The sequence below is a fragment of the Coregonus lavaretus genome (genome assembly GCF_964263955.1).
Source record: "Coregonus lavaretus genome assembly, contig: HAP1_SCAFFOLD_5537, whole genome shotgun sequence".
NCBI classification, from domain to species: domain Eukaryota; kingdom Metazoa; phylum Chordata; class Actinopteri; order Salmoniformes; family Salmonidae; genus Coregonus; species Coregonus lavaretus.
The window spans coordinates 27,880-39,322 of record NW_028164352.1 but is presented as its reverse complement, the minus strand read 5'-3'; the positions used below and the strand labels follow the sequence as shown (position 1 = coordinate 39,322).

The following is an 11,443-nucleotide window of genomic DNA, read 5'->3' as shown; positions in this document are numbered from 1 at the left end:
AGAGAGAGAGAGACAGACAGAGAGAGAGAGAGAGAAAGACAGAGAGAGACAGAGAGACAGAGAGACAGAGAGAGAGAGACAGACAGACAGACAGAGAGAGAGAGAGAGAGAGAGAGAGACAGACAGAAGACAGACAGAGAGAGAGACAGAGACAGACAAAGACAGAGACAGAGAGAGAGAGAGACAGAGAGACAGACAGAGAGACAGAGAGAGAGACAGAGAGAGAGAGAGAGACAGAGAGACAGAGAGACAGAGAGAGAGAGAGAGAGAGAGAGAGAGAGAGAGAGGAGACAGAGAGGAGAGAGAGACAGAGAGAGAGAGAGAGAGACAGAGAGAGAGAGAGAGAGAGAGAGAGAGAGAGAGAGAGAGAGAGACAGAGAGAGAGAGAGAGAAATGTGCGATTAAATCGGCAACAAGCAAACAGAACTTCTTCTCTCAGGGACGTGGAGTGAAACAGGGCTGCCCAATAAGTCCAACACTATTTAACATCTACATTAACGAATTGGCAAAAAACATTAGAAGAATCGGCAGCACCTGGTCTCACCCTACACAACACTGAAATCAAGTGTCTGCTGTACGCAGATGACCTGGTGCTACTGTCTCCCACTAAGGAGGGATTACAGCAGCATCTAGATCATCTGCACAGATTCTGTCAGACCTGGGCCCTGACCGTTAATCTAAAAAAAACGAATATAATGATATTCCAAAAAAGGTCAGGAAATCAGGCTGACAAATATAAATTCTATTTGGACACAGTTCTATTAGAACACACCAAAAACGACACGTATAAATTACACATATCTAGGACTAAATATAAACATAAATTACACGTACGTAAAAATTACACATATCTAGGACTAAATATCAGCAACACAGGTAGCTTTCACATGGCTGTGAATGAGCTGAGAGACAAAGCAAGAAGAGCATTCTATGGCATTAAAAGGAATATTAAAATCGAAATTCCAATTAGAATCTGGCTCAAAATGTTCCAATCAGTTATAGAACCAATTGCTCTATATGGCAGCGAAGTATGGGGTCCACTCTCTAATACTGAATTTACCAAATGGGACAAACATCCAATCGAAATACTGCATGCAGAGTTTTGCAAGACTGTATTGCAAGTGCAAAGAAAAACTCAAAATAACGCATGTAGAGCAGAATTGGGACAATACCCCCTCCTTATTCGAATAGAAAAAAGAGCCATCAAATTTTACAACCATCTAAAAACAAGTGACCCCAAAACATTCCATCACACAGCTCTACTATGTCAAGAGATGAAACAAGAGAAGAGTCCCCTCAGCCAGCTGGTTCTGAGGCTCAGTTCACTAACCCAAACCAACCTCATAGAGCCTCAGGACAGCACTCAGAAAATCTGGCCCAACCAAATCATCACAAAGCAAAAAGAAAAATATATCACCTATTGGAAAGACACCACAAAAAATCAAAGTAAACTTCAATGCTATTTGGCTCTAAACAGACAGTACATGGTGGCAGACTATCTGACCACTGTGACTGATAGAAAACTGAGGAAAGCAATGACTAGGTACAGACTCAGTGAGCACAGTCTGGCTATAGAGACCGGTCGTCACAGGCAAACCTGGCTGCCCAGAGAGGACAGGCTGTGCTCACTCTGCCCCCGGGGAGAGGTAGAGACAGAGCTGCATTTCCTATTACACTGTGACAAATACTCAGACCTAAGAGAATCTTTCTTTCCCAAAATTATCATTCAGTACAACGAATTTGAAACTATAAAAGAGGAAGAAAAAAATCAAATATTTATGGGGTGAAAAGCCAAAATGTGCAATTCTGGCAGCCAAATATGTGTCCTCCTGCCACAACCTGAGGGACAGCCAGTGAAAAGTGTAATGTAATGTCAATAATATTTCCTGTTTTGTTTTGGCTTTCATAGCATGTAATGTGTCTTCTCAGTCAGGTTGAGATTGGTCGACTACTATTGCTTTAATGTATTGTTTTTCTCATTAATATTGTTGTTGTAGTTGCTGTTAATGGTAATCCCATTTCCACTACTACTATTATTATTGCTGTTGATCCCACCATTTTTGTTATATGTATACTTTGACAATGTAAGTGATTTTACTTGCCATGTCAATAAAGTCTATTGAATTGAATTGAAATGAATTGAGAGACAGAGAGAAGAGAGAGAGAGACAGAGACAGAGAGACAGAGACAGAGACAGAGAGAGAGAGAGACAGACAGACAGAGAGAGAGAGAGAGACAGACAGACAGAGACAGAGAGAGAGACAGACAGACAGAGAGAGAGAGAGACAGAGAGAGAGACAGAGACAGACAGAGAGAGAGACAGAGAGAGAGAGAGAGAGACAGAGAGAGAGAGAGAGAGAGAGAGAGAGAGAGACAGAGAGAGAGAGAGACAGAGAGAGAGAGACAGAGAGAGACAGAGAGACAGAGATGTCCAGTGTGTGTTAGAGGTTGTTCTAATTATTTATAAATCATCTAGACGATGAGATAAGAGGACCAGAAAGGGTCCAGAGTTTGTCTCAAATGGCTCCCCCTTCCCTAGATAGTGCACTGCTTTAGACCAGGGTCCATAGAGGTCTGGTCAAAAGTAGTGCACTTCATAGGAAATAGGGTGCCATTTGGGATACACATGGGATGTGTTTTGAAGTGTTTTGGTTAATTAAATGCGTATGCACCGAAGAGTACAATAGAGCCCCTCTCTCTCTCTCATCCATCTCTCTCATGTTCCCTTTCACCCATTTCATTAGTGGTCTTCTACATATCAGACACATCAAAGAGCAGGGGGCCACCTGGAGTGTGTGGAGTGGAGTGTGTACGGAGAGTGTGTGTGTGTGTGTGTGTGGAGTGGAGTGTGTACGGAGAGTGTGTGTGTGTGTGTGTGTGTGGAGTGGAGTGTGTACGGAGAGAGTGTGTGTGTGTGTGGAGTGGAGTGTGTACGGAGAGAGTGTGTGTGTGTGTGGAGTGGAGTGTGTACGGAGAGTGTGTGTGTGTGGAGTGGAGTGGAGTGTGTACGGAGAGTGTGTGCGTGTGTGTGTGTGTGTGTGTGTGTGTGTGTGTGTGTGTGTGTGTGTGTGTGTGTGTGACTATCGTAACATTCAGGTATGGAACACATTAAAAAGCGGTGTTTTTTTCAATACCAACTGTTGCTGTTTTCAAAGCAGGTTTTTATTTACTGAATACATTATCAGAGCTAGAGATGGTCTTGAAAACAGGCTTTGTTAGAGATAGCAGGATATCAGTGACGTGGGTCACCGAGGTAGCTGGCCCTTTAAACACACTGCACCCTGTTAGCTATAGATTAACCTTATTCGCTGGCTGTGGTAAACAAACCTCTGTATCTATGGCGATGTTAGCTACATTGTTATCATGTTATCAATAACTACAGTCAGAGTTAACTACAGGCAGAGTTAACTACAGTCAGAGTTAACTACAGGCAGAGTTAACTACAGTCAGAGTTAACTACAGTCAGAGTTAACTACAGTCAGAGTTAACTGCAGGCAGAGTTAACTACAGTCAGAGTTAACTGCAGTCAGAAGCTGCCAGCTGCATTCTATTCAATACTTCCTCAGACCAACAGTCAGATGAAGGTTCTCCTCAGACCAACAGTCAGATGAAGGTTCTCCTCAGACCAACAAACACAGTCAGATGAAGGTTCTCCTCAGACCAACAAACACAGTCAGATGAAGGTTCTCCTCAGACCAACAAACACAGTCAGGGGAAGGTTCTCCTCAGACCAACAAACACAGTCAGATGAAGGTTCTCCTCAGACCAACAAACACAGTCAGGGGAAGGTTCTCCTCAGACCAACAAACACAGTCAGGGGAAGGTTCTCCTCAGACCAACAAACACAGTCAGATGAATGTTCTCCTCAGACCAACAAACACAGTCAGATGAAGGTTCTCCAACAAACACAGTCAGATGAAAGTTCTCCTCAGACCAACAAAGGAAAGTTCTCCTCAGACCAACAAACACAGCCAGATGAAGGTTCTCCTCAGACCAACAAACACAGTCAGGGGAAGGTTCTCCTCAGATGAACAAACACAGTTAGAGAAAGGTTCTCCTCAGACCAACAAAGGAAGGATCTCCTCAGACCAACAAACACAGTTAGAGAAAGGTTCTCCTCAGACCAACAAAGGAAGGATCTCCTCAGACCAACAAAGGAAGGATCTCCTCAGACCAACAAACACAGTTAGATGAAGGTTCTCCTCAGACCAACAAACAGTCAGATGAAGGTTCTCCAACAAACACAGTCAGATGAAAGTTATCCTCAGACCAACAAAGGAAAGCTCTCCTCAGACCAACAAACACAGTCAGATGAAGGTTCTCCAACAAACACAGTCAGGGGAAGGTTCTCCTCAGACCAACAAACACAGTCAGGGGAAGGTTCTCCTCAGACCAACAAACACAGTTAGATGAAGGTTCTCCTCAGAACAACAAACACAGTCAGGGGAAGGTTCTCCTCAGACCAACAAACACAGTTAGAGAAAGGTTCTCCTCAGACTAACAAACACAGTCAGGGGAAGGTTCTCCTCAGACCAACAAACACAGTCAGGGGAAGGTTCTCCTCAGACCAACAAACACAGTCAGGGGAAGGTTCTCCTCAGACCAACAAACACAGTCAGGGGAAGGTTCTCCTCAGACCAACAAACACAGTCAGATGAAGGTTCTCCTCAGACCAACAAACACAGTCAGGGGAAGGTTCTCCTCAGATCAACAAACACAGTCAGATGAAGGTTCTCCTCAGACCAACAAACACAGTCAGGGGAAGGTTCTCCTCAGACCAACAAACACAGTCAGGGGAAGGTTCTCCTCAGACCAACAAACACAGTCAGATGAAGGTTCTCCTCAGACCAACAAACACAGTCAGATGAAGGTTCTCCTCAGAACAACAAACACAGTCAGGGGAAGGTTCTCCTCAGACCAACAAACACAGTCAGATGAAGGTTCTCCTCAGACCAACAAACACAGTCAGATGAAGGTTCTCCAACAAACACAGTCAGATGAAAGTTCTCCTCAGACCAACAAAGGAAAGTTCTCCTCAGACCAACAAACACAGCCAGATGAAGGTTCTCCTCAGACCAACAAACACAGTCAGGGGAAGGTTCTCCTCAGATGAACAAACACAGTTAGAGAAAGGTTCTCCTCAGACCAACAAAGGAAGGATCTCCTCAGACCAACAAACACAGTTAGAGAAAGGTTCTCCTCAGACCAACAAAGGAAGGATCTCCTCAGACCAACAAAGGAAAGCTCTCCTCAGACCAACAAACACAGTCAGATGAAGGTTCTCCAACAAACACAGTCAGGGGAAGGTTCTCCTCAGACCAACAAACACAGTCAGGGGAAGGTTCTCCTCAGACCAACAAACACAGTTAGATGAAGGTTCTCCTCAGAACAACAAACACAGTCAGGGGAAGGTTCTCCTCAGACCAAACACAGTCAGATGAAGGTTCTCCTCAGACCAACAAACACAGTCAGGGGAAGGTTCTCCTCAGACCAACAAACACAGTCAGGGGAAGGTTCTCCTCAGAACAACAAACACAGTCAGATGAAGGTTCTCCTCAGACCAACAAACACAGTCAGATGAAGGTTCTCCTCAGACCAACAAACACAGTCAGGGGAAGTTTCTCCTCAGAACAACAAACACAGTCAGGGGAAGGTTCTCCTCAGACCAACAAACACAGTCAGATGAAGGTTCTCCTCAGACCAACAAACACAGTCAGATGAAGGTTCTCCTCAGACCAACAAACACAGTCAGGGGAAGGTTCTCCTCAGACCAACAAACACAGTCAGATGAAGGTTCTCCTCAGACCAACAAACACAGTCAGGGGAAGGTTCTCCTCAGACCAACAAACACAGTCAGATGAAGTGATTTGATTTAAGGAAAGACACTAGTGGTAGCTCTTATTTTTTTCATTTTTTAATAAAAATCATGTTGCACAATGTGAAAAATATTACTCACATCTAAGACAAACTAACATGGTAAAAATAACATTCAGCATTGTGGTGTATACATTAGTCTGAAAGAGCAGCTGGTCAGTAAAGACAGACTTCATCACAGTAGGCAACGGGATGGAGACTGGTCCAGGGTCCCGGTTGTCGACTTTGTCTTGGGAATGTCCATGGTATTAATAACTGAAGACTTTAGCTGGGGGGGAAATAAGGGATTGACATAAGTTTAAATTCACTGTTTTGTGATTTCATAATCGACCAAGAGCAGTTAAAATTATGTGTAGAATATTCATAAACACAAACAAACATTCACATCTTCCTAGCTGGGACCACAACAGAAGTACGTCACGTCAAAGTAATGAAAAGACAAGAGAATATCCTCAGAGAACATGAACATTATTATGGTAAGGAGAGAGTCCCAAGTAGAGAGTTGGGTGTTACAACTGACCGTAGCTAAGGAGTTCATTAGTGGATACTATCCTCAGAAAGAACAGGCTCCAGAGCACACATTATCTGGTCTGGTTTAGAAACTCTGTGGTCACAACTTACCATAAAGAGTATGGCTACAGCAGTAGCTAGCTAGTTAAACAGCAGTAGCTAGCTAGTTAAACAGCAGTAGCTAGCTAGTTAAACAGCAGTAGCTAGCTAGTTAAACAGCAGTAGCTAGCTAGTTAAACAGCAGTAGCTAGCTAGTTAAACAGCAGTAGCTAGCTAGTTAAACAGCAGTAGCTAGCTAGTTAAACAGCAGTAGCTAGCTAGTTAAACAGCAGTAGCTAGCTAGTTAAACAGCAGTAGCTAGCTAGTTAAACAGCAGTAGCTAGCTAGTTAAACAGCAGTAGCTAGCTAGTTAAACAGCAGTAGCTAGCTAGTTAAACAGCAGTAGCTAGCTAGTTAAACTCTGTGGTCACAACTCTGAGTTGAGGTTAACTTACTGTTAGAAGTTCATTTTTTGTAATTTTGGATTTTTTTACGGGGTAGATCAGCTTTAATATTGCAGATAGATTGTAACTTCAATCAACGTAATTGTCTGCATCACTTCCAATCCCCCATATGTTTTTTTCCCCTCGCAAATATATATATATATATATATATATATATATATATATATATATATATATATATATATATATATATATATGTAAACTTCCGACTTCAACTGTAGACAGACAGACAGACACAGACAGACAGACAGACAGACAGACAGACAGACAGACAGACAGACAGACAGACAGACAGACAGACAGACAGACAGACAGACAGTCTTCCTTGGAGAGAGGAGAACGGGTGAAACTGATATGAGGGGGGACACACAGGAGGGTTATGATATGAGGGGGGACACACACAGGAGGGTTATGGAGAGGATGTGTGTTTGGTCATCGGCAGCCAAGACTAATGGGACTTGTGGAGTAAATAAATAAATGTCTGCGTGTGTATGTATGTGTGCTCACCAGCTCGTGGAGGAAGTGGTCCGTCTGTACCAGCTGGAAGGGGCGTAGTTCGTCCTGGATGGCCCCGCCCCCTCCCTCCATATCATGGCGTGCGAGTCGCGAGGTGATGATGCGTTGGACGATGTTGACCAACGAGCCGTGGGCGCCGTACAGCTGTAACCAAGGGTCAGACGATAGGGGTCAAAGTTTGAACGTTTTTATTCATCAAATATAAGACTTGACACTAGCAGCAGTAAAATAATTTGGTTGCAAAGCTTACTGGCCTGCCCTTCACCATAGAAATATAATTATTATTGTGGTGCATTATTGCCATGGTAAATTGGAATGTTCAGTCAATGAGCATTATGGGTAATACACCTCTCCTGAATTAAACAAGCATAGAAAGAGGTCTTGGCTGATTTATTTTGATTTTCACATGATGTCAAGCAAAGAGGCACTGAGTTTTAAGGTAGGCCTTGAAATACATCCACAGGTACACCTCCAATTGACTCAAATGATGTCAATTAGCCTATCAGAAGCTTCTAAAGCCATGACATCATTTTCTTGAATTTTCCAAGCTGTTTAAAGGCACAGTCAACTTAGTGTATGTAAACTTCTGACCCACTGGAATTGTGATACAGTGAATTATAAGTGAAATAATCTGTCTGTAAACATTTTACTTGTGTCATGCACAAAGTAGATGTCCTAACCGACTTGCCAAAACTATAGTTTGTTAACAAGAAATGTGTGGAGTGGTTGGAAAACAAGTTTTAATGACTCCAACCTAAGTGTATGTAAAGACTTCAACTGTACATCCCCTTTTTAAAAATATATTTCCCTTTTATACTTTCCAACCCCACCACCCCTTCCTTAATTGGAGTAAACTAGTGAACAACAATGCTTAGGCCTCTACTTCCAGCTTATACTTACTATATACATTTTATGGACACAGTCAATTGTACAGTAATTATATTTTGTTTGTTTTTACTCCTGAACTTCCTCAACCTCTCCGATCATTTTCATGATGTCCATCTGGTTTGCTTCTATATGCCATATCTTTCTAACTGTGCTCTTTCCCAAAAGCTCTCAACCTATAACCTATATACTTATTATGGACACAGCGTGCTTTACATTATTAGTTATCTTGTTGTTTTAGTTGTTGTTAGTTGTTATTAGTCCCATCCTTCAACTCCATTCAACACCTCCCATCTATCTTTTAACACCATCCATATTGGATTTATATTTGCCATATATTTTTCAACTGTACTGTGATGTTTTACAAAAGTTCTGAACCTTTCTATTCTCATTGTTTCTACAGATTGTAAATTGAAAATTAACATTTTTGCTAAAAGTATTATTATATTATTGATCGATTGACTATGACTTTTCAGATCACCCAGTAGTGCTATCTGCAGGGTTAGCTCCAGCTAAATATTGCAATCCTTTAGCCATTCCTGGACCTGTGTCCAAAAACAAGCTACAAATGGACAGAACCAAAACAAATGATCTAATGATTCTGTCTCTTCACAGCAAAATCTGCAGAGCTGGGAAGATTGTATCCCCCATATAAATAACATTCTATTGGTAGCAAGAATTTTGTATAATAATTTAAATTGAAAAATTCTAAGTTTAGAATCCGGCGTCGTTTTGCGTGTCAGTTCATAAACACTATGCCATGGGATCGGTACGTCAAAAATCTCTTCCCAACTATTTTGCAATCTATATGGGACGGCTGTCAATCCTTTGGTCCTTAAATGAAACTGGTATACTTTTTTATTTATCACAGTTTTCTTTAACCAATTATGTTCTTTAATGCAAGGCCGACAGACAAGTTCCTTACTTTTTCCCCCTTCCACTTTCCTCTTCCATTTTTGCGGTAATGCTGCAATTATTTGGTTGTAATTTTGGGTAGAGCAGACATTTCCATATGTTTTTGTTAGCTGCATGTGTGACATAACTCCACCAGTCCTACCCCTATGGTATCATTTACGAAGATTATACCTTTTTTTAACATTTTTCAAAAAATAATGTTTTTTTATCAATTAGTATATTTGAGTTTAACCACAACATTTGTTGCATTATTTGTTCTGTCGTTTCTGGAGGATTAAATTGAAATTGCAACCAACTTTCTATGGCTTGTTTTAGAAATAGTGATATTTGGGAGATGATTTCCTTTTCAAATAACTGAAAATGAGTGGTTGTAATCTGAATAAAGGGAAAAAGGCCATTCTTGAACATTGGGTGAGACAATCTTACTAATTTGCTAGAGAACCAGTTTGGATTTAAGTATAACTTTTGTATGACTGAAGCTTTTAGTGATAGTTCTAATGCTTTAATATTTAATAATTTCTGTCCTCCGAATTCATATTCATTATATAGGCCCGTTTAATTTAGTCTGGCTTGCCGTTCCAAATAAAATTGAATATTTTTTTCTCATATAAATTTAAAAAACTGTTCGCTAGGCGTAGGCAAGACCATAAGCAAATAGGTAAACTGGGATAATACTAAAGAGTTAATCAGTGTGATTTTTCCACAAATAGTCAGGTATTTACCTTTCCATGGTAGCAAGAACTTATCTATTTTTGCTAACTTTCTATTAAAATTTATTGGAGTGAGATCATTTATTTAATTTGCGACATGTATTCCGAGTTTAGTTGTTAGTTGGTGTTCTGAGTTTGAGTTGAGGTTAACTTACTGTTAGAAGTTGAGTTGTTAGTTGGTGTTCTGAGTTTGAGTTGAGGTTAACTTACTGTTAGAAGTTGAGTTGTTAGTTGGTGTTCTGAGTTTGAGTTGAGGTTAACTTACTGTTAGAAGTTGAGTTGTTAGTTGGTGTTCTGAGTTTGAGTTGAGGTTAACTTACTGTACTTACCGTATTTGAGCTTTAGTTGTGTAGTTTGATGTTGAGTCTCTTCTCCAGCTGCATCTGTGCTGCTATCCTACTACCATAGATGACATAGGTCCACGACAGCACCACTATGGCCAGGAGGAGCTGGAAACAAACACACAACACAATATTTACAGCAACTTACTAAGTATGTTTACAGAAGTACATAAAAAAATACGATAAAATGTACTATCTATTATGTTGACATGGGTTAACTTCTAAAATTGTTTCCGATGACATATAACTTAGCTAGCTAGCTTTGGTACTGACTGTTGTGTGTCAGGCAGGGACCTGGCCACTTTGGCCAGAGCTGAAACTGTCAACTAGCTAACGTTAGCTAGCTGGCATCCAGGCTAGTTAGCTAGCTGGCATCCAGGCTAGTTAGCTAAGCTATGTATCTAGCTAGTTAGCTAGCTGGCATCCAGGCTAGTTAGCTAAGCTATGTAGCTAGCTAGTTAGCTAAACTCACGACGTTTTCAAACATATCGGCCACAGCTTGTCTAGATACGTTCAGTTAAGGAGTTATGTGATTAGCTATTGTACTGTAGCGTAGATACATAGCCCAGCTCACCGTGTTGTTGTTGAAATGTAACGTTAGACCTAGCTCACATTTTACAAGTATTATATCCCTTGCAGTTAGCTAGCTAGCTAGCACAACCAGCCGGCTAAAACAACCAGCTACGGGAACATAAAAAGCTACTCACAACAGAGTAGAGTATATCCAATGCACGGTTGCTGATGTTCATCATCTTTAATGATGGTAGAAGTTGACTGAAACACAACGTTTTGTTTAGCTGCGGTTAGCTGGCTAGCTGGCTAGCTCTCTGGCTTCCATCGCTATGACAACACGGACGGTCAACACACTGTTGCCAGTCAAAAGCTTTACTCTGGCGCCATCTGTCGGAATTAGGGGCCTAAAAGACAATAACCAATAGCTACTAGCAGGGCAATTATGACATGACAATTGTCCCATTTGTAGATGAGAAGTGGACGTGTAATACTAAGAAATCAAGATGAAATAGTTTCAACCAACAGCAACAAAAGTGGATGCAACGCAACCAACATAAACCTGTCTCTTATTTTCCTTGGCCACCAGAGGGTTGCGCAAAGGGAAAGTCCTCCAGTATCCCAGAATCAGCGGTTTCCAACTGCTTTTTGCTCTCTGCTTTCTACCTTGCCGATATCC

At 41.4% G+C, this 11,443-nt stretch overlaps 1 long non-coding RNA gene across 1 annotated transcript; it reads right to left on the bottom strand.

Moving 5' to 3' along the window:
• Positions 1-5,916: 5,916 nt before the first annotated feature.
• On the bottom strand, positions 5,917-10,362 carry LOC311117123. The gene is made up of 3 exons (XR_014611568.1): positions 10,243-10,362; positions 7,395-7,547; positions 5,917-6,142 (listed from the first exon to the last, which is right to left on the bottom strand). It is a non-coding gene; the product is annotated as an uncharacterized lncRNA (long non-coding RNA).
• Positions 10,363-11,443: the final 1,081 nt, after the last annotated feature.